Source organism: Kogia breviceps, chromosome X, assembly GCF_026419965.1.
Source record: "Kogia breviceps isolate mKogBre1 chromosome X, mKogBre1 haplotype 1, whole genome shotgun sequence".
NCBI lineage: Eukaryota > Metazoa > Chordata > Mammalia > Artiodactyla > Physeteridae > Kogia > Kogia breviceps.
In genome coordinates, this window is record NC_081330.1 from 50,135,757 (window position 1) to 50,159,147 (window position 23,391).

Sequence of the window (23,391 nt, forward strand, 5' to 3'; positions counted from 1 at the left end):
ATTAGTATCTACTTCATACATATTAGTGTATATATGTCAATTCCAATATCTCAATTTATCACACATACATTCCCCCCCTTGGCATCCATACGTTTGTTCTCTATGTCTGTCTCTATTTCTGCTTTGCAAACAGGTTCATCTATACCATCTTTCTAGATTCCACATATATGCATTAATATATGATATTTATTTTTCTCTTTCTGACTTGATTCACTCTGCATGACAGTTTCTATGTCCATCCACATCTCTACAAATGACCCAATTTCATTCCTTTTTATGACTGAGTAATATTCCATTGTATATATGTACCACACTTTCTTCATCTATTCGTCTGTTGATGGGCATTTAGGTTGTTTCCATGACATGGCTACAGTAAATAGTGCTACAGTGAACACTGGGGTGCTTGTATATTTTTGAATTATGGTTTTCTCCAGGTATATGCCCAGTAGTGGGATTGCTGGCTCATACAGTAATTCTATTTTTAGTTTTAAAGGAACATCCATACTGTTCACCATAGTAGCTGTGTCAATTTACATTCCCACCAAAAGTGCAAGAAGATTCCCTTTAATCCACACCCTCTCCAGCATTTACTGTTTATATTTTTTTGATGATGGCCATTCTGACCAGTGTGAGGTGATACCTTGTTGTAGTTTTGATTTGCATTTCTCTAATAATTAGTGATGTTGAGAATCTTTTCATGTGTTTGTTGGCCATCTGTATGTCATCTTTGGAGAAATTTCTATTTAGGGCTTCTGCCCATTTTTTGAATGTTTTTTTTTGTTTGTTTTTTGACATTGAGTTGCATGAGTTGTTTGTATATTTTGGAGATTAATCCTTTGTTATTTCATTTGCAAATATTTTCTCCTATTCTGAGGGTTGTCTTTTCATCTTCTTTATGGTTTCCATTGCTGTGAAAAAGCTTTTAAGTGTCATTAAGTCCCATTTATTTATTTTTGTTTTTATTTTCATTACACTAGGAGGCGGATGAAAAAATCTTGCTGCAATATATGTCACAGAGTGTTCTGCCTATGTTTTCCTCTAAAAGTTTTATAGTATCTGGACTTCCATTTAGATGTTTAATAAATTGTGAGTTTATTTTTGTGTATGGTGTTAGAGAATGTTCTAATTTCATTCTTTTACATGTAGATGTCCAGTGTTCCCAGCACTAATTTTTGAACAGACTGTTTTCTTCATAGTATATTCTTGCCTCCTTTGTCACAGATTAGATGACCGTAGGTATGTGGGTTTATTGCTGGACTTTCTATACTATTCCACTGATCTAAACTTCTGTTTTAGTGCCATTACCATACAGTTTTGATGACTGTAGCTTTGTAATATACTCTGAAGTCAGGGAGCCTGTTTCCTGCAGCTTCGTTTTTCTTTCTCAAGATTGCTTTGGCTATTTGTGGTCTTTTGTGTTTTGACAAAATTGTAATTTTTTTGGTTATAATTCTGTGAAAAATGCCATTGGAAATTTGATAGGGATAGCATTGAATCTGTAGATTACTTTGTGTAACATAGTCATTTTGACAATATTGATTCTTCCATTTCAAGAACATTGTATATCTTTCCATCTATTTGTGTCATCTTTGATTTCTTTCATCAGCATCTTATAGTTTTCAGAGTAAAGGTCTTTTGCTTCCTTAGGTAGGTTTATTCCTAGGTATTTTATTCATTTTGTTGCAATGGTAAATTGAATTATTTTGTTAATTTCTGTCTATGACCTTATGTTGTTAGTGTATAGGAATGCAAGAGATTTCTGTGCATTAATTTTGTATCCTGCAACTTTACTAAATTCACTGATGAGCTCTAGTAGTTTTCCAGTAGCATTTTTAGGATTTTCTATGTATAGTACCATGTTCTCTTCAATCCATGACAGCTTTATTTCATCTTTTCCCAATTGGATTCATTTTATTTTTTTTCTTCTCTGATTGCCATGTCTAGGACTTCCAAAATTATGTTGAATAAAAATGGAGAGACTGGACATCCTTGTCTTGCTCCTGATTTAGAGGAAATGATTTCAGTTTTTCACCACTGGGAATGATGTTAGCTGTGGGTTTCTCATCTATGGCCTTCATTATGTTGAGGTATGTTTCTTCTATGCCCACTTTTGGGAGAGTTGTTATTGTAAATCGGTGTCAAATTTTGTCAGAAGCTTTTTCTGCATCTATTGAGATGATCATATTTATTTTTAACATCTTTATTGGAGTATAACTGTTTTACAATGGTCTGTTAGTTTCTGCTTTACAACAAAGTAAATCAGTTACACATATACATATGTTCCCATATCTCTTTCCTCTTGTGTCACCCTCCCTCCCACCCTCCCTATCCCACCCCTCTAGGTGGTCACAAAGCACAGAGCTGATCACCCTGTGCTATGAGGCTGCTTCCCACTAGCTATCTGTTTTACATTTGATAGTGCATATATGTCCCTGCCACTCTCTCACTTCGTCACAGCTTATGCTTCCCCCTCCCCATATCCTCAAGTCCATGCTCTAGTAGGTCTGTGTTTTATTCCCGTCCTACCACTAATCTCTTCATGACATTTTTTTCTTAGAGTCCATATATATGTGTTAGCATATGGTATTTGTTTTACTCCTTCTGACTTACTTCACTCTGTATGACAGACTCCAGGTCTATCCACCTCATTACAAATAACTTCATTTCTTTTTATGACTGAGTAATATTCCATTGTATGTACGTGCCACATCTTCTTTATCCATTCATCTGTTGATGGAAACTTAGGTTGCTTCCATATCCTGGCTATTGTAAATAGAGCTGCAATGAATATTTTGGTACATGACTCTTTTTGTATTATGGTTTTCTCAGGGTAAATGCCCAGTAGTGGCATAGCTGGGTCGTATGGTAGTTCTATTTGTAGTTTTTAAGGAACCTCCATACTGTTCTACATAGTGGCTGTATCAATTTACATTCCCACCAGCAGTGCAAAAGTGTTCCCTTTTTTCCACACCCTTTCCAGCATTTAATGTTTGTAGATATTTTGATGATGGCCATTCTGACCGGTGTGAGATGATATCACATTATAGTTTGATTTGCATTTCTCTAATGATTAGTGATTTTGAGCATTCTTTCAAGTGTTTGTGGACAATCTGTATAACTTCTTTGGAGAAATGTCTATTTAGTTCTTTTTCCCATTATTGGATTGGGTTGTTTGGTTTTTTTTTTTATTATTGAGATGCATGAGTTCCTTATAAATTTTGGAGATTAATCCTTTGTCAGTAGCTTCCTTTGCAACTATTTACTATCTTTCTGAGGGTTGATTTTGGTCTTGTTTATGGTATCCTTTTCTGTGCAAAAGCTTTTAAGTTTCATTAGGTCCCATTTGTTTATTTTTGTTTTTATTTCTATTTCTCTAGGAGGTGGGTCAAAAAGGATCTTGTGTTTTATGTCATAGAGTGTTCTGCCTATGTTTTCCTCTAAGAGTTTGATAGTGTCTGACCTTACATAGAGGTCTTTAACCCATTTTGAGTTTATTTTTGTGTGTGGTGTTAGGGAGTGTTCTAATTTCATACTTTTACATGTACATGTCCAGTTTTCCCAGCACCACTTATTGAAGAGGCTGTCTTTTCTCCACTCTATATCCTTCCCTCCTTTCTCAAAGAAAAGGTGACCATATGTGTGTGGGTTTATCTCTGGGCTTTCTATCCTGTTCCATTGATCTATATTTCTGTTTTTGTGTCAGTACCATACTGTCTTGATGACTGTAGCTTTGTAGTATAGTCTGAAGTCAGGGAGCCTGATTCCTCTAGGTCCATTTTTGGTTTCAAGTTTAATTTGGCTATTCAGGGTCTTTTGTGTTTCCATACAAATTGTGAAATTTTTTGTTCTAGTTCTATAAAAAATGCCAGTGGTATTTTTATAAGGATTGCAAGGAACCTGTAGATTGCTTTGGGTAGTAGAGTCATTTTCACAATGTTGATTCTTCCAATCCAAGAACATGGTATATCTCTCCATCTATTTGTATCATCTGAATTTATTTCATCAGTGTCTTAAAATTTTCTACGTACAGGTCTGTTGTCTCCATAAGTAGGTTTATTCCTAGATATTTTATTCTTTTTGTTGCAATGGTAAATGGGAGTGCTTTCTTAATTTCATTCTCAAATTTTTCATCATTAGTGTGTAAGAATGCCAGAGATTTCTGTGCATTAATTTTGTACCCTGCTACTTTACCAATTTCATTGATTACCTCTAGTAGTTTTCTGGTAGCATCCTTATCATTCTCTATGTATAGTATCATGAGTTCTGCAAACAGTGACAGCTTTACTTCTTATTTTCCAATTTGGATTCCTTTTATTTCTTTTTCTTCTCTGATTGCTGTGGCTAGAACTTCCAAAACTATGTTGAATAAGAGTGGTGAGAGTGGGCATCCTTGTCTTGTTCCTGATCTTAGTGGAAATGGTTTCAGTTTTTCACCATCGAGAAAAATGCTGGCTGTGGGTTTGTCATATTTGGCCTTTACTATGTTGAGGAAAGTTTCCTCTGTGCCTACTTTCTGCAGGGTTTTTATCATAAATGTGTGTTGAATTTTGTCAAAAGCTTTCTCTGCATCTATTGAGAAGATCATATGGTTTTTCTCCTTCAGTTTGTTGATATGGTATATCATGTTCATTGATTTGCATGTATTGAAGAATGCTTGCATTCCTGAAATAAACCCCACTTTATCATGGTGTATGATTCTTTTAATGTGTTGTTGGATTTTTTTTTGCTAGTATTTTGTTGAGGATTTTTGCATCTATGTTCATCAGTGATATTAGTCTGTAGTTTTCCTTCTTTGTGACGTCTTTGTCTGGTGTTGGTATCATGGTTTCCGTGGCCTCATAGAATGAGTTTGGTAGTGTTCCTCCCTCTGCTATCTTTTGGAAGAGTTTGAGAAGGATAGGTGTTAGCTCTTCTCTAAATGTTTGATAGAATTCGCCTGTGAAGCCATCTGGTCCTGGGGTTTTGTTTGTTGGAAGATTTTTAATCACAGTTTCAATTTCAGTGCTTGTGATTGGTCTGTTCATATTTTCTATTTCTTCCTGGTTCCGTGTCGGCAGGTTGTGCATTTCTAAGAATTTGTCCATTTCTTCCAGGTTGTCCATTTTATTGGCATAGAGTTGCTTGTAGTAATCTCTAATAATCTTTTGTATTTCTGCAGTGTCAGTTGTTACGTCTCCTTTTTCATTTCTAATTCTATTGATTTGAGTCTTCTCCCTTTTTTTCTTGATGAGTCTGGCTAATGGTTTATCAATTTTATTTATCTTCTCAAAGAACCAGATTTTATTTTTATTGATCTTTGCTATTGTTTCCTTCTAGTGTGTGGAAATCTTTCCTCTTTCACAGCTCCCTCCTACTGGTGAAGGTCCCGTCCTTATTCCTTTGTCTTTGTTTATTCTTTTTTCTTGTGCCCTAACCAGTTATATGGGGTGTTTCTTGCCTTTTGGGAGGTCTGAGGTCTTCTGCCAGAACTCAGTGGGGGTTCTATCGGAGCAGTTCCACGTGTATGTAGGTGTATTTCTGACGTATCTGTGAGGAGGAAGGTGATCTCGCATGTTACTCTTCCGCCATCTTCTCTTGTCCCTTCATTTATTTCTGATCTGATCTTTATGATTTATTTCCTTCTACTAAATTTGGGGGTTTTTTGTTCTTCTTTCTCCAATTGCTTTAGGTGAAAAGTTAAGTTGTTTATTTGAGATGTTTCCTGTTTCTTAAGGTCGGATTGTATTGCTATAAACTTCCCTCTTAGAAGGCTTTTTCTGCATCCCATAGGTTTTGGGTCGTCGTGTCTCCATTGTCATTTGTTTCTAATTATTTTTTGATTTCCTCTTTGATTTCTTCAGTGATCACTTCGTTATTAAGTAGTGTATTCTTTAGCCTCCATGTGGTTGTATTTTTTACATACCTTTTCCTGTAATTGATATCTAGTCTCATAGCCTTGTGGTCAGAAAAGATACTTGATATGATTTCAATTTTCTTATGGTTTCCAAGGGTAGATTTGTGACCCAAGATATGGTCTATCATTGAGAATGTTCCATGGGCACTTGAGAAAAATGTGTATTCTGTTGTTTTGGGATGGAATGTTCTGTAAATATCAATTAAGTCTATCTTATTTAATGTATCATTTAAAGTTTGTGTTTCCCTATTTATTTTCATTTTGGATGATCTGTCCATTGGTGAAAGTGTGGTATTAATGTCCCCTACTATCATTTCCCCTTTTATGGCTGTTAGTATTTGCCTTATGTATTGAGGTGCTCCTATGTTGGGTGCATAAATATTTACAATTGTTCTATCTTCTTCATGGATGGATCCCTTGATCATTATGTAGTGTCCTTCTTTGTCTCTTGTAATAGTTTTTATTTTAAAGCCTATTTTGTCTGATATGAGAATTGCTACTCCAGCTTTCTTCTGATTTCCATTTGCATGGAATATCTTTTTTCATCTCCTCACTTTCAATCTGTATGTGTCCCTACGTCTGAAGTGGGTCTCTTGTAGACAGCATATATATGGGTCCTGTTTTTGTATCCATTCAGCCAGTCTGTGTCTTTTGGTGGGAGCATTTAATCCATTTACATTTAAGGTAATTATTGATATGTGTGTTCCTATTACCATTTATTTAATTGTTTTGGGTTTGTTCTTGTAGGTCTTTTCCTTCTCTTGTGTTTCTTGCCTAGAGAAGTTCCTTTAGCATTTGTTGTAAAGCTTGTTTGGTGGTGTCGAACAGTCTCAGCTTTTGCTTGTCTGTAAAGGTTTTAATTTCTCCATCAAATATGAATGAGAAAAAAAATATGAATGAGATCCTTGCTGGGTAGACTAATCTTGGTTGTAGGTTTTTCTCTGTCATCACTTTAAAAATATCCTTCCACTCCCTTCTGGCTTGCAGAGTTTCTGCTGAAAGATCAGCTCTTAACCTTATGGGGATTCCCTTGTGTGTTTTTTGTTGTTTTTCCCTTGCTGCTTTTAGTATGTTTTCTTTTTATTTAATTTTTTATAGTTGCATTACTATGTCTTGGCATGTTTCTCCTTGAATTTATCATGTATTGGACTCTCTGGGCTTCCTGGACTTGATTGACTATTTCTTTTCCCATATTAGAGAAGTTTTCAACTTTAATCTCTTCAAATATTTTCTCAGTCCCTTTCTTTTTCTCTTCTTCTTCTGGGACCCCTATAATTTGAGTGTTGGTGCATTTAATGTTGTCCCAGAGGTCTCTGAGACTGTCCTCAGTTCTTTTCATTATTTTTTTATTCTGCTCTGCAGTAGTTATTTCCACTATTTTATCTTCCAGGTCACTTATTCATTCTTCTGCCTCAGTTATTCTGCTGTTGATCCCATCTAGAGTATTTTTCATTTCATTTATTGTGTTGCTCATTGTTGCTTGCTTCCTCTGTATTTCTTCTAGGTCCTTGTTAACTGTTTCTTACATTTTGTCTATTCTATTTCCAAGATTTTGGATCATCATTACTATCATATTTCTAAATTCTTTTTCAGGTAGACTGCCTATTTCCTCTTCATTTGTTAGGTCTGGTGGGTTTTTACCTTGCTCCCTCATCTGTTGTGTGTTTTTCTGTGTTTTCATTTTGCTTACTGTGTTTGGGGTCTCCTTTTTGCAGGCTGCAGGTTTGTATTTCCCGTTGTTTTTGGTGTCTGTCCCCAGTGGGTAAGGTTGGATCAGTGGGTTGAGTAGGTTTCCTGGTTGGGGGGACTACTGCCTCTGTTCTGGTGGATGAGTTTAGATCTCGTCTTTCTGGTGGGCAGGTCCACGTCTGGTGGTGTGTTTGGGGTGTCAGTAGCCTTATTATCATTTTAGGCATCCTCTCTGCTAATGGATTGGGCTGTAGTCCTGTCTTGCTATTTGTTGGATATAGGGTGTCCCACACTGTAGCTTGCTGGTCGTTGAGTGAAGTTGGGTGTTGGTGTTGAGATGGAGATGCCTGGGAAATTTTCGTCATTTGCTATTACATGGAGCTGGGAGGTCTCTTGTGGACCAGTGCCCTGAAGTTGGTTCTCCCACCTCAGAGACACAGCCTTGACACCTGGCTGGAGGGCCAAGAGCCTTTAATCCGCACGGCTCAAAATAAAAGGGAGAAAAAATAGAAAAGAAAGAGAGGAAGGAAGGAAGAAAGGAAGGAAGGAAGGAAGGACGAAAGCAAGAAAGGAAGGAAGGAAGGAGGAAGGAAAGAAGGAAGAGAATAAGAAAGGGAGGAAGGAAAGGGGGAAGAAAGAATGGAAGGAAGGAAGGAATGAAGGGACGATGGAAGGAAGGAAGGGAGGAAGGAATGGAGTAAGAAAGGGAGGAAGAAAGGAAGGAAGAAATGAAGGAAGAGAGGAAGAAAGAATGGAAGAAAGAAAGGAGGAAATGAAGAAAGGAAGGAAGAAGGACAGTAAGAAAATAAAATAAAGTAGGTTAAAATAAAGTTATTAAAGTATAAAATAATTATTAGGAAGAAACATTTTAAAAAGTAAAAAAAAAAACGGTTTGGTCAGAAATCTAGGACACATGGTGAAAGCAAAGCTATACAGACAAAATCTCACACAGAAGCACACACATACACACTCAGAAAAAGAGATAAAGGGGAAAATAGTAATATATCTTGCTCCTAAAGTCCACCTCCTTAACTTGGGATGATTCGCTGTCTATTCAGGTATTCCACAGATGCAGGGCATTTCAAGTTGATTGTGGAGCTTTAATCCACTGCTTCTGAGGCTGCTGGGAGTGACCTCCCCCCTCCTCTCTCTTCTCACAGCTCCTGGGGTTCAACTTGGACCTTGGCCCGGCCTCTGTGCGTAGGTCGTTCAAGGGCGTCTGTTCTTTGCTCAGACAGGACGGGGTAAAAGGAGAAGCTGATTCACGACTCTGGCTCAGGCTGGAGGGAGGGAGGGGCATGGATGCAGGGTGATCCTGCAGTGGCAGAGGCCAGGGTGATGCTGTACCTGCCCTAGGTATGCCAAGCCTTCTCCCAGGGAAGCTGTCCCTGGATCCCAGGACCGTGGCAGTGGCACGCTGCACAGGCTTCCAGGAGGGGAGGTTTGGAGAGTGACCTGTGCTCACACACAGGCCTCTTGGTGGCGGCAGCAACAGCCCTAGCGTCCAACGCCCAACTCTGGTGTCCACACCAACAGCCGCAGCTCATGTCCGTTTCTGGAGCTCCTTTAGGCTGTGTGTTTAATCCCCTCTCCTCTCGCACCAAGAAACAAAGAGGAAAAAAAGAAAAAGTCTCCTGCCTCTTCAGCAGCTCCACGCCCATCTCTGGAGCACCTTTAAGTGGCGTGCTTAAACCCCTCTCCTCACGCACCAGGAAGCAAAGAAGGAAGAAAAGGACTCTTGCCTCTTTGACAGCTCCAGACTTCTCCCAGACTCCCTCCTGGCTAGCCATGGTGCACTAACCCCTTCATGCTGTTTTCACACTGCCAACTCCAGACCTCTCCCTGGGATATGCCCAAAGCCAAAACCCGAGCCTCAGCTCCCAGCCCCAGCCATTCCCGGCGGGTGAGCTGACAAGCTTCTTGGGCTGGTGAGTGCCAGTCGGCACCGATCCTCTGTGGGAATCTCTCTGCTTTGCCTTCTGCACCACTTCTACTGTGCTCTCCTCCATGGCTTTGAAGCTTCCCCCCTCTGCCACCTTCAGTCTCCACCCGTGAAGGGGTTTCTAGTGTGTGAGAACCTTTCCTCCTTCACAGCTCCCTCCCACTGGTGCAGGTCCCATCCCTAGTCTTTTGTCTCTGTTTATTATTTTTTCTTTTGCCCTACCCAGGTACATGGGGTGTTTTTTGCCTTTTGGGAGGTCTGAGGTCTTCTGCCCGCGTTCAGTGGGAGTTCTATAGGAGCAGTTCCACGTGTAGATGTATTTCTGATGTATGTGTGTGGAGGAAGATTATCTCCGTGTCTTACTCTTCTGCCATCTTCTCTCTGCCAGATCATATGGTTTTTATTCTTCAATTTGTTAGTATGGTGTATCACAGTGATTGATCTGAGTATAATGAATAAACCTTGCATCTCTGGGATAAATCCCACTTGATCATGGTGTATGATCCTTTAAATGTGTTGTTGGATTCAGTGTGCTAGTATATTGTTGAGGATTTTTGCATCTATGTTCATCAGTGATATTGGCCTGTAATTTTCTGTTTTTGTGCTATCTTTGTCTGCTTTTGCTGTCAAAGTGATGGTGGCCTCATAGAATGAGCTTGGGAGTGTTCCTTTCTCTGCAATTTTTGGAAGAGTTGAGGAGGATGGGTTGAAGCCATCTGGTCCTGGACTTTTTTCTGTTGGAAGATTCTTAATTACAGTTTCAATTTCAGTTCTTGTGATTGGTCTGTTCATATTTTCTGTTTTTCCTAGTTCAGCCTTAGAAACTTATACCTTTCTAAGAATTTGACCGTTTCTTCCAGGTTGTCCATTTTATTGGCATATAGTTGCTTGTACTAGTCTCTTATGATCCTTTGTATGACTGTGGTGCCTGTTGTAACTTCTCCTTTTACATTTTAAATTTTATTGATTTGAGTCCTCTCCTTTTTTTTCTTGATGAGTTGAGCTAAAGGTTTATTAATTTCTTTTTATCTTCTTAAAGAACCAGCTTTTAATTTCATTGATATTTGCTATCATTTTATTCTCTTCTGTATCATTTATTTTTGCTCTGATCTTTATGATTTATTTCCTTCTACTAACTTTGGGTTTTGTTTGTTCTTCTTTTTCTAGTTGCTTTAGGTGAAAAGTTAAGTTGTTTATTTTAGATTTTTCTTGTTTTTTGAAGTAGGATAATATTGCTATAAACTTCCCTCTTAGAACTGCTTTTGCTGCATCTCATAGGTTTTGGATCTTTGTGTTTTCATTGTTATTTGTTTCTAGGTATTTTTTGATTTTCTCTTTGATTTTTTCAGTGATACATTGGTTGCCTAGGTGCATGTTGTTTAGCCTCCATGTGCTTATGGTTTTTAGTTGTTTCCTATAATTGATTTCTAATCTCACAGTGTTGTGGTCAGAAAAGATGCTTGATATGATTTCAATTTTCTTAAAGTTACTGAGGCTCGATTTGTGACCCAAGATGCTATCTATCCTGGAGAATATTTCATAAGCACTTCAGAAGAAAGTGTGTTCTGTTGCTTTCAGATAGAATATCTTATAAATATCAATTAAGTCTATCAGGTCTAATGTGTCATTTAAGGCTTGTGGTTCCTTATTAATTTTCTATCTGGATAATCTATCCATTGGTGTAGGTGGAGTATTAACATCTCCCACTATCATTGTGTTACTGTTGATTTCCCCTTTTATGGCTGTTAGTAATTGGCCTTATATATTGAGGTGCTGCTATGTTAGTTGCATAAATATTTACAATTGTTATATCTTCTTCTTGGACTGATCCCTTCATCATTATGTAGTGTCCTTCCTTGTCTCTTGTAATAGTCTGCATTTTTTTAATTTATTTTTTAACATCTTTATTGGCGTATAACTGTGTTACAATGGTGTGCTAGTTTCTGCTTTACAACAAAGTGAATCAGTTATACATATACATATGTTCCCATATCTCTTCCCTCTTGTGTCACCCTTCCTCCCACCTTCCCTATCCCACCCCTCTAGGTGGTCACAAAGCACAGAGCTGATCTCCCTGTGCTATGCGGCAGCTTCCCACTAGCTATCTAATTCACATTTGGTAGTGTATATATGTCCATGCCATTCTCTCACTTCATCACAGCTTACCCTTCTCCCTCCCCATATCCTCAGGTCCATGTTCTTGTAGATCTGTGTTTTATTCTCATCCTACCACTAATCTCTTCATGACATTTTTTTTCTTAGATTCCATATATATGTGTTAGCATACAGTATTTGTTTTTCTCCTTCTGACTTACTTCCCTCTGTATGACAGACTCCAGGTCTATCCACCTCATTACAAATAACTCAGTTTCATTTCTTTTTATGGCTGAGTAATATTCCATTGTATATATGTGCCACATCTTCTTTATCCATTCATCTGTTGATGGACACTTAGGTTGCTTCCATGTCCTGACTATCGTAAATAGAGCTGCAATGAACATTTTGGTACATGACTATTTTTGAATTATGGTTTTCTCAGGGTATATGCCCAGTAGTGGGATTGCTGGGTCATATGGTAGTTCTATATGTAGTTTTTTAAGGAACCTCCATACTGTTCTTCATAGTGACTATCAATTTACATTCCCAACAGCAGTGCAAGAGTGTTCCCTTTTCTCCACACCCTGTCTAGCATTTATTGTTTCTAGAGTTTTTGATGATGGCCATTCTGATTGGTGTGAGATGATATCTCATTGTAGTTTTGATTTGCATTTCTCTAATGATTAATGATGTTGAGCATTCTTTCATGCGTTTGTTTTTCAAGTCTATTTATTGTGATATGTGTATTGCTATTCCTGCTTTCTTTCTATTTCAGTCTGTATGTGTCCCTAGGTCTGAAGTGGGTCTCTTGTAGACAGCATATATATGGGTCTTGTTTTTGTATCCATTCAGTGTCTTTTGGTTGGAGTATTTAATCCTTTAACATTTAAAGTAATTATCAATATCTATGTTCCTATTGCCATTTTCTTAATTGTCTTAGGTTTGTTTTTCTAGGTCTTTTTCTTCTGTAGTGTTTCCCACTTAGAGAATTTCCTTTAGCTTTTGTTACAAAGCTGGTCTGGTGGTGCTGAATTCCCTTAGGTTTTACTTGCCTGTAAAGCTTTTGATTTCTCTGTTAAGTCTGAATGAGATCCTTGCTGGCTAGAATAATCTTGGTTGTAGGTTTTTCCCTTTCATCAGTTTAAATCTATCCTGCCACTCCCTTCTGGCCTGCAGAGTTTCTGCTGAAAAATCAGCTGATAACCTTTGGGGATTCCCTTTTGTGTTATTTGTTGCTTTTCCCTTGCTGTTTTTAATATTATTTCTTTGTATTTAATTTTTGTTAGTTTGATTACTTTGTGTCTTGTCGTGTTTCTCCTTGGCTTTATCCTGTATTGTTTAATCTGTACTTCCTGTTCTTGGGTGACTATTTCCTTTTCCATGTTAGGGACGTTTTTGCCTATAATCTCTTCAATATTTTCTCATACCCTTTCCCTTTCTTTTCTCTTTCTGGGACCACTTTAATTCAAATTGGTGCATTTAATATTGTCCTAGAGTTCTCTGAGAGTGTCCTCATTTCTTTTCATTTTTTTCTTTATTCTGCTTCTCAGCCATTATTTCCATCATTCTATCTTTCAACTCATTTATCCGCTTTTCTGCCTCTTTTATTCTGCTATTTTTTTCCTTCTAGTGTAATTTTCATTTCAGTTATTGTGTTGTTCATAACTGTTTGTTTGTTCTTTACTTCTTCTAGGTCCTTGTTAAACATTTCTTGTATCTTCTCAGTCTGTGTCTCCATTCTATTTCTGAGATCTTGGATCTTCTTTACTATCATTACTCTGAATTCCTTTTCAAGTGGATTGCCTATTTCCTGTTCATTTATTTCATCTTGTGAGTTTTTACCTTGCTCTTTTTCTGCCACATATTTCTCTGTCTTCTCATTTTCTCTAAATTGCTTGTTGTCTTCTTTCCACAAGCTGCAGGATCATAGTTCCTGTTCCTTGTGTTGTCTCCCACCATGTGGGTGAGGATTGTCCAATGGCTTGTATAGGCTTACTTGCTAGAGAGATTGGTGGCTGCACTCTGGTGGATGGAGCTGAGTCTTTTTCCTCTGATGGGCAGGGCTGCATCAGTTAGTGTGTCTGTGAGCTTAGTATGACTTTAGGTAGCCTGTATACTGATGGATAGAGCTGTTTTCTTGTCTTGCTGGCCAGTTGGCATGAGGTGTCAAGCACTAGATCCTGTAGGTAGATGGCTGGAGCTGGGTCTTGGTATTAAGATGGGTACTGCTGGAAGAGCACACTCTGATTAATTTTCCCTGGGCCTGGGAATTTTCTGATGGTCCAACATCCTGGACTCAGCAATCCTACCCCAGAGGCCCATGCCTGACCCCTGGCTGGGGAACTAAGGGCCTGCAAACCAGTCGGTTCAGCCAGAGAATAAAGAATAAAACAAAAAAGAAAAGAAAATGAAAAAAATCAAGGACAAATAGTAAAAACAAACTGTAACAACAGCAACAACACACACAAAAAAGAAAACAAACACACAAACAAAACACAAGACAAATGATAAAAACAAAACCAGACAGAAACAAATAAACAAAGAAACAAAAAAAGAACAAAAACAAATTAAATAAACAAGAGAATGACTAAACAAAAGAATGCAAAAATGTAAACAATCAATAAAGAATAAACTAACAAAAATAAAAACAAAACAAAAACAGAAAGCAAACTAAAAAAAACAAAGAAACATAAAACACACAAAAACTATCAAAAAAAGAAAAAGAACAAAAGCAAGAGGGCTTCCCTGGTGGCGCAGTGGTTGAGAGTCCACCTGCCGATGCAGGGGATATGGTTTCATGCCCCGGTCTGGGAAGATCCCACATGCCATGGAGTGGCTGGGCCTGTGAGCCATGGCCGCTGGGTCAGCAGGTCCGGAGCCTATACTCTGCAAGAGGAGAGGCCACAACAGTGAGAGACCCATGCACCACAAAAAAGAAAAAACAAGAAAAAAACACAAAACAACAAAAAAGGAAAGTAAAAGTAGAACAATATATTAAGAAAAGTAAAAAATAATAAATATATAAAAATAATAAACACAACAACAACTGAACAAAATGAAACAAATAATAATAATAATAATAATATTTTACTAGGGCCTCTGCTCTCAGTGTCCTTGCTCTCCCAGTGAGCCACAGCCAACCCTCATCTCCCCAGGAGGCCCTCCAATGCCTCTATGTAAGTCTCTGGATCTTCTGTGAGCACTGTGTGGGTAACTCATACTTTGGGCTGGCCCAACTCCCTTGTGTACTTTTCCCCAAAGTCCACTGCTGCTAAAACTAGACTAGACTCAGTTGTGACAGCATTCATTGTCCATTCAGATATTACACAGACACAAGGTTAACCAACCTGATCATGGGGATCTAATCCATGGTTTGTGCTGCTGCATGGAGAGATTCTCATTCCTCTCCTTAGTCGCACCACCCCTGGGGCTCAGCTTTGGTTTTGACCCCACCTCTGCATGTGGGCCACCCTCAGGCATCTGTTCCCCACCCAGGCTAGAGGGAATGAAAGCAGCAGATGATTGGGGCAGACTTACTCATGCCAGGGATGGGTACAGTAGCCACAACTAGGTTATGCATGAAGTGCCTGTGGCGGCAGAGACTGGCAAGAATTTGCAACAACTGGGGCATGCTTGCTCTGTTGGGAGTCCCTCCCAATGCCTGCAGAGGCAGGTGCTGACATGTGGGGCAGTGGTGGTCCCACCCTGTGTGAGTCACTTAACAATGGTGCCTCATTTTCTAAGCAGAACACGCTTCCTCTAGGAATATTCCCAGCTGCAGAGCCCCTCATTCCCATCCCCTCTGTTGTATTCACATAGCCAATAGTGGTCATTTCTCTGCATCTCTTCTCCTAATGCCACGCTTCAACACTCAGCTCCCGCCAGCATTGGCAGATTCCCTTCTCAGGCTGGGACACCAAGCACTGATTCCCATGGAGGATTTGTCATGGGTGGTGCTCAGGACCTCAGAGCCTGTGTCAGCAGAGGAGGCCTTGGCTTGAGGGCTGAGCAAGCCTGCTTAGATGGATACCCTTCCCACTGCCCGCAGTGGAGGCAGAAGCAAGCAGGTGGGGAAGGGGGTTGCAATGGTGGTCCCACCCCTTGCTCACCCCTCAACAATGGCAACTTGCTTCTATGGTGTCAAGTGTTTCTTCTGCAAACTTTCCCTGTTGTGGAGCTCCTCACTCCTGTCTCTTCAGGCTGTGTCTTTTCACAGCCATCAGCTGTCCCCTCTCTAGGTCCCTGCTCCAAACCCCACTTTCCAACACCCAGCCTCCCTCCACAACAGGAAACATACGAGTGAGGCTGGGTTGCACAGGGCTGAGGAATGGACCATGCACACAGTTCTTACTTTGTCCTCCCTTCCACAGACCATCTGTTGTGTTCCACTTTGATACCCCAAGATTCCTTTCTGATCCAGCTGATTTCCTCTCCTCACCTTCGCCTTCCCTCATTCCTCTTTTCTTTTTCCTTTCTTTCATCCTACCTGGATGTGAGGAGATTTTTCTTGTCCTTTTAGGTGTCCAAAGTCTTCCACTAACGTTCAGCAGGTGCTCTGTGAGAATTATTCCATTCGTAGATATATTTGTGAGGAGATATGAATTCTGCATCCTCCTATTCTGCCATCTTGACTTCTCTCTCTCCCTAAAATTTTTTTAAAACCTGATTTGTGGCCTAATATATGAGCTATCCTAGAGAATGTTCCATGTGAGCTTGAGAAGAATTTATATTCTGCTTCTTTCAATGGAATGTTCTGTATATGTCAGTAAGTTACAGTTGGTCTACAGTGTTGATTAAGTCAGGTGTTTCCTTATTGATATTCTGCCAGGATGTTTTATCCAATACTGAAAATGGTGTATTGAAGTTCAATACTCTTATATATTGGTATCTCTTTCTCCCTTTAGCTCTGCTAATATTTACTTCAATTATTTAGATCCTCCAATACTGGGTGTATATATTTTTACAATTGTTATGTCCACTTATTTTTATATATTTACATTTTTTCTCTCTTGTAACTGATTTTTTATGTCATTTAAATCTGATATGCAGCCCCCTTTCTCTTTTTTGATTACAATTTGTATGGAGTATCTTTTTTCTTCCCTTAGTTTCATCCTATACATGTCCTTACAGATAAAGTGACTTTCCTTGAGTTGGCATATTATTGGATTTTTAAAAATCCATTCACTTATTCTGTGTGTTTTGATTAGAAAATTTATTCTATTTAAGGTTAAAGTAATTATTGGTAGATAAGGAGTTATTATTGCTATTTTGTTAGTAGTTTTCTACATGATTTGTATTTCCTTCATTCCTTTATTCCTCTTTTGATGTTTCCTTTGTATTTTATCTTTTTGTAGTGGATATCCTTTAATTCTTTTTTATTTATCTATTGTGTATCAACTAGAGGATTTCTCTTTGTGGTTACTACAAGGCTTACATAAAAATTCTTATTGTTATAACAATCTATATTAAGCTGAAAACAACTTATCTTCAATCACATATAAAAACTCTAAACTTTTACTCTCTCCCCACATTTTATGATATTGCTATCACACTTTATATCTTTTTATATTGTGGATCCATAAAAAAATCCTTTTGCCTATTGTTATGTTGAATAATACTTTTTACATTGGAGATAAGGGTGATTAATGCACCATTATTACAGTATTAGCATAGGCTGAATTTGAAAATATATTTATAGTTGTCCCTCATTATCTGTGGGAGATAGTTTCCAGGACTCCCTGCAGATACCATAACTTGTGGATGTTCAAGCCCTTTATATAAAATGGTATAAATGGCATAGTGAATGCATATAACCTACATACATTTTCCTGTATACTTTAAATCATCTCTAGACATTTTATAATACCTAATACAATGCAAATTCTATATAAATAGTTGTAAATGCAATGTAAGTAGTATGAAAATAATTGCCAGTGCATGAGAAATTCAAGATTTGCTTTTTGGAATTTACTGGAATTTTTAAAAAAATATTTTTGATCTTCATTTGGTTGAATCTGTGGATGCGGAACCAGCAGATATAGAGGGATGACTGTACTTTTACCAGTGAGTTTTATACTTTTAGTTTGAAAACAATATTTTGAAATTTTTATTATTAGTAGCCCATCATTTCAACTTGAAACACTATCATTAGTATTTCTTGTAAGATAAGTCTAGTTGTGATGAACTCTGTTTGTCTGGGAATGTCTTTATATCTCCTTCATTTCAGTTTTGCCAGATATAGTATTCTTCATTGGTAGTTATTTTCCTTCTTTTAGAACTTTGAATATGTCATCTCTCTCCCTCCAGTTTCCAAATTTTCTGCAGAAAATTCCACTCCTTTAAGACTTCTCTCTGACTTTGATGTTTAACATGATTTTAATGTGTTTTACGGTAATCTTCTTTGGGTTGATCTTTCTTGGGAATCTGAGTTTCCTGGACCTGGGTGCCCATATCTGTTCCAAGATTTGGGCAGTTTTCAGCTATTATGTGTTTAACTAAATGTTCTGCCCCCTTCCCTCTCTACTCTTCTTTTGGAACTACCAATATGCAAATGTTTGTTTGCATGATTGTGTCCCACATTTCACACAGTCTTTCTTTACTCATTTTTATTCTTTTTAATTTTTGTTCCTCTGAATTGCTAATTTCATATTACCTCTCATTAAATTCACTGATTTTGTTTTCTTTTGAATGATAGATTCTGCTGTTGAAGCTCTCTATTTAATTTTTTAGTTTGTCATTGTATGGTTTTTATTAACATCTTTATTGGAGTATAACTGTTTTACAATAGTGTGTTAGTTTCTCTTTACAACAAAATGAATCAGTTATACATATATATATGCTCCCATATCGCTTCCCTCTTGATTCGCCCTCTCTCTCACCCTCCTTATTCCACCCCTCTAGGTGGTCACAAAGCACAGAGTTGATCTCCCTGTGATATGGGGCAGCTTCCCATTAGCTATCTAATTTACATTTCGTAGTGTATATATGTCCCTGCCCCTCTCTCAATTGGTCACAGCTTACCCTTCCCCCTCCCCATATCCTCAAGTCCATGCTCTAGTAGGTCTGTGTTTTATTCCCATCCTATCACTAATCTTTTCGTGACATTTTTTTCTTAGATACCATATATATGTGTTAGCATACAGTATTTGTTTTTTTCCTTCTGACATACTTCACTCTGTATGAAAGACTCCAGGTCTATCCACCTCACTACAAATAATGCAGTTTCATTTTTTTTATGGCTGAGTAATACTCCATTGTATATATGTGCCACATCTTCTTTATCCATTCATCTGTTGATGGACACTTAGGGTGCTTCCATGACCTGGCTATTGTAAATACAGCTGCAATGAACATTTTGATACATGACTCTTTTTGAATTATGGTTTTCTCAGGGTATATGCCTAGTAGTGGGATTGTGGGGTCGTATGGTAGTTCTATTTGTAGTTTTTTAAGGAACCTCCATACTGTTCTCCATAGTGACTATCAATTTACATTCCCACCAACAGTGCAAGAATGTTCCCTTTTCTCCACACCCTCTCCAGCATTTATTGTTTCTAGAGTTTTTGATGATGGCCAATCTGACCGGTGTGAGATGATATCTCATTGTAGTTTTGATTTACTTTTACCTAATGATTAATGACGTTGAGCATTCTTTCATGTGTTTGTTGGCAATCTGTATAGCTTCTTTGGAGAAATGTCTATTTAGTTCTTCTGCCCATTTTTGGATTGGGTTGTTTGTTTTTTTGTTATTAAGCTGCCTGAGTTGCTTATAAATTTTGGATATTAATCCTTTGTCGGTTGCTTCATTTGCAAATATTTTCTCCCATTCTGAGGATTGTCTTTTGGTCTTGTTTATGGTAACCTTTGCTGTGCAAAAGCTTTTAAGTTTCATTAGATCCCATTTGTTTATTTTTGTTTTTATTTCCATTTCTCTAGGAGATGGGTCAAAAAGGATATTGCTGTGATTTATGTCATAGAGTGTTCTGCCTATGTTTTCCTCTAAGAGTTTGATAGTGTCTGGCCTTACATGTAGGTCGTTAACGCATTTTGAGTTTATTTTTCTGTGTGGTGTTAGGGAGTGTTCTAATTTCATACTTTTACATGTACCTGTCCAGTTTTCCTAGCAGCACTTATTGAAGAGGCTGTCTTTTCTCCACTGTATATCCTTCCCTCCTTTATCAAAGAAAAGGTGACCATATGTGTGTGGGTTTATCTCTGGGCTTTCTATCCTGTTCCATTGATCTATATTTCTGTTTTTGTGCAAGTACCATACTGTTTTGATTACTGTAGCCTTGTAGTATAGTCTGAAGTCAGGGAGCCTGATTCCTCCAGCTCCATTTTTCTTTCTCAAGATTGATTTGGCTATTCGGAGTCTTTTGTGTTTCCATACAAATTGTGAAATTTTTTGTTCTAGTTCTGTAAAAAAATGCCAGTGGTAATTTGATAGGGATTGCATTGAATCTGTAGATTGTTTTGGGTAGTAGAGTCATTTTCACAATGTTGATTCTTCCAATCCAAGAACATGGTATATTACTCCACCTATTTGTATCATCTTTAATTTCTTTCATCAGTGTCTTCTAGTTTTCTGCATACAAGTCTTTTGTCTCCTTAGGTAGGTTTATTCCTAGATATTTTATTCTTTTTTTTCCAATGGTAAATGGGACTGTTTTCTTAATTTCCCTCTCAGATTTTTCATCATTAGTGTATAAGAATGCCAGAAATTTCTGTGCATTAACTTTGTATCCTGCTACTTTACCAAATTCATTGATTAGCTCTAGTGGTTTTCTGGTAGCATCCTTATCATTCTCTATGTATAGTATCATGATTTCTGCAGTGACAGCTTTACTTCTTCTTTTCTGATTTGGTTTCCTTTTATTTCTTTTTCTTCTCTGATTGCTGTGGCTAGAACTTCCAAAATTATGTTGAATAAGAGTGGTGAGAGTGGGCAAACTTGTCTTGTTCTTGATCTTAGTGGAAATGGTTTCAGTTTTTCACCATTGAGAACAATGCTGGCTGTGGGTTTGTCATATATGGCCCTTATTATGTTGAGGAAGGTTCCCTCTATGCCTACTTTCTGCAGTGTTTTTATCATAAATGGGTGTTGAATTTTGTCAAAAGCTTTCTCGGCATCTATTGAGATGATCATATGTTTTATCTCCTTCAGTTTGTTGACATGGTGTATCACGTTGATTGATTTGCATATATTGAAGAATCCTTGCCTTCCTGGAAAAAACCCCACTTGATCATGGTGTATGATCCTTTTAATGTGCTGTTGGTTTCTGTTTGCTAATATTTTGTTGAGGATTTTTGCATCTATGTTCATCAGTGATATTAGCCTGTAGTTTTCTTTCTTTGTGACGTCTTAGTCTGCTTTTGGTATCCGGATGATGGTGGCCTCATAGAATGAGTTTGGGAGTGTTCCTCCCTCTGCTATCTTTTGGAAGAGTTTGAGAAGGATAGGTGTTAGCTCTTCTTTAAATGTTTGATAGAATTCGCCTGTGAAGCCATCTGGTCCTGGGGTTTTGTTTGTTGGAAGATTTTTAATCACAGTTTCAATTTCAGTGCTTGTGATTGGTCTGTTCATATTTTCTATGTCTTCCTGGTTCAGTCTTGGCAGGTTGTGCATTTCTAAGAATTTTTCCATTTCTTCCAGGTGGTCCATTTTATTGCCATAGAGTTGCTTGTAGTAATCTCTAGTAATCTTTTGTATTTCTGCAGGATCAGTTGTTACATCTCCTTTTTCATTTCTAATTCTATTGATTTGAGTCTTCTCCCTTTTTTTCTTGATGAGTCTGGCTAATGGTTTATCAATTTTATTTATCTTCTCAAAGAACCAGCTTTTACTTTTATTGATCTTTGCTATTGTTTCCTTCATTTCTTTTTCATTTATTTCTGATCTGATCTTTATGATTTCATTCCTTCTGCTAAATTTGGGCGTATTTTTTTCTTCTTTCTCTAATTGCTTTAGGTGCAAACTTAGGTTGTTTATTCAAGATGTTTCCTGTTTCTTAAGGTATGATTATATTGCTATAAACTTGCCTCTTAGAACTGCATTTGCTGTATCCCATAGGTTTTGGGTTGTCGTGTCTCCATTGTCATTTGTTTCTAAGTATTTTTTGATTTCCCCTTTGATTTCTTAAGTGACCACTTTGTTATTAAGTAGTGTATTGTTTAGCTTCCATGTGTTTGTATTTTTTACAGATCTTTTCCTGTCATTGACATCTAGTCTCATAGTGTTGTGATTAGAAAAGATACTTGATACGATTTCAATTTTCTTAAATTTACCAAGGCTAGATTTGTGACCCAGTATATTATCTATCCTGGAGAATGTTCCATGACCACTTGAGAAAAATGTGTATTCTGTTGTTTTTGGATGGAATGTCCTATAAATATAAATTAAGTCCATCTTGTGTAATGTATCATTTAAAGCTTGTGTTTCCTTATTTCTTTTCAATTTGGATGATCTGTCCATTGGTGAAAGTGGGGTGTTAAAGTCCCCTACTATGATTGTGTTACTGTCGATTTCCCCTTTTATGGGTGTACTTATTTGCCTTATGTATTGTGGTTCTCCTATGTTGGATGCATAAATATTTACAATTGTTCTATCTTCTCCATGGATCGATCCCTTGATCATTATGTAGTGTCCTTTGACTCTTGTAATAGTTTTTATTTTAAAGTCTATTTTGTCTGATATGAGAATTGCTACTCCAGCTTTCTTCTGATTTCCCTTTGCATGGAATATCTTTTTCCATCCCCTCAGTTTCAGTCTGTATGTATCCCTAGTTCTGAAGTGGGTCTCTTGTAGACAGCATATATATGGGTCTTGTTTTTGTATCCATTCAGCCAGTTTGTGCCTTTTGGTGAGAGCATTTAATCCATTTACATTTATGATAATTATTGATATGTATGTTCCTATTATCATTTACTTAATTGTTTTGGGTTGTTCTTGTAGGTCTTTTCCTTCTCTTGTGTTTCCTGCTTAGAGAAGTTCCTTTAGCATTTGTTGTAAAGCTGGTTTGGTGGTGCTGAACTCTCTCAGCTTTTGCTTGTCTGTAAAGATTTTAATTTTTCCATTAAAACTGAATGAGATCCTTGCTTGGTAGAGTAATCTTGGTTGTAGGTTTTTTTCCTTCATCACTTTAAATATCTCCTGCCATTCCCTTCTGGCTTGGAGAGTTTCTGCTGAAAGATCAGATGTTAAGCTTATGGGGATTTCCTTGTGTGTTATTTGTTGTTTTTCCCTTGCTGCTCTTAATATGTTTTCTTTGTATTTAATTTTTGAGAGTTTGATTATTCTGTGTCCTGGCATGTTTATCCTTGGGTTTATCCTTTGTGAGGCTCTCTGTGCTTCCTGGACTTGATTGACTATTTCCTTTCCTATATTAGGGAAATTTTCAACTATAATTTCTTCAAATATTTTCTCAGTCCCTTTCTTTTTCTCTTCTTCTTCTAGGAACCTATAATTTGAATGTTGGTGCATTTAATGTTGTCCCAGAGGTCTCTGAGACTGTCCTCAGTTCTTTTCATTCTTTTTTCTTAATTCTGCTCTGCAGTATTTATTTCCACTATTTTTTCTTCCATGTCACTTATTCGTTCTTCTGCCTCAATTATTCTGCTATTGATCCCACCTAGAGTATTTTAAATTTCATTTATTGTGTTGCTCATCGTTGCTTGCTTCCTCTTTATTTCTTGTAGGTTCTTGTTAACTCTTTCTTTCAATTTGTCTATTCTATTTCCAAGATTTTGAATCATCTTTACTATCATTATTCTG